A 977-nucleotide genomic window follows, 5' to 3' on the forward strand; every position below is an offset into this window, starting at 1 on the left:
TTCTTTTGGAAACCAGTTAGTCATTTTATTTCATCTGAGTTCATTTTCTCCTCTTCATTATTTTCCCCTTATTTTCTCCCCCCACCATAATTAACCCTCTCCTTTGCTATAATCTGATGTTCCTATGTTAACTTTTATGACTAATCACAGGGATTTTTGTTCCCTATATTCAGTGTGGCAAGTTTATTAATTTAAAATTCTATTACAGAAGAAGAAGGACTGGAAGGACTGGTATGATGGAGGAAACTACCAGAACCAAGGGGGAAAATCCATTTCATACTGAATCCTGCAAGTCACTGGCAGCAGGAAAGGGCTCTTATAAAATCTAAGATGTATTAAAATAAACCTGTAGTATTGGTATCACCTTTCACTTTTGGACCTCAACATTTAAGACCTAATCTCTTAACACTGAAAACACAAAATCCGAATGTTAAAATTATGTGTGTTTTTACTTTTTTTTTTGTCTCTGTTACATAAAAGTACCAAATTCTGCAAAAACACGAACAGTACCAATGTTATTATCTTTGCTCTTTAGAAGTGTCTAGCTAAAGATTAAACAACAACAAAAAAAACCACTCTAAATCCCCATCATATCCCAGTCCTCCTTGAATGTGGGGTTTAGCAACAGAACTAGGGGTCATATGCCCTGAGTGAGGATCTAGCTTCACTCTACTGCTATCTCAAGAAATGGAGAGCTGAGAGAGGAAAGAAGGCTGAGCCTTTCCAGACAGGAACTGGTAATTCTAACCTTCACCTACTTTTTTTAGAGGTAGGGTTTAAAAGAAAAAATAAATCTTTAGGTAAGAGAAAGAGTAAAAGATAGAACATTTTATAGGGTCAGTAAGTAACCTAAACTACATTAATTTGGGGAATTAATTGGTTGTGCCAGAAAGACAAATGAAAGTTTTCTATCAGATGCTGAACTGTCTATTCAATGCTAAAAAGGATCTGCCTGTCTTTAAGGATAGCTTCCTCAA

Source organism: Petaurus breviceps, unplaced genomic scaffold, assembly GCF_028583685.1.
Source record: "Petaurus breviceps papuanus isolate PSGF00001 unplaced genomic scaffold, PetGlider_PUasm1.0 90903, whole genome shotgun sequence".
Classification (NCBI taxonomy): domain Eukaryota; kingdom Metazoa; phylum Chordata; class Mammalia; order Diprotodontia; family Petauridae; genus Petaurus; species Petaurus breviceps.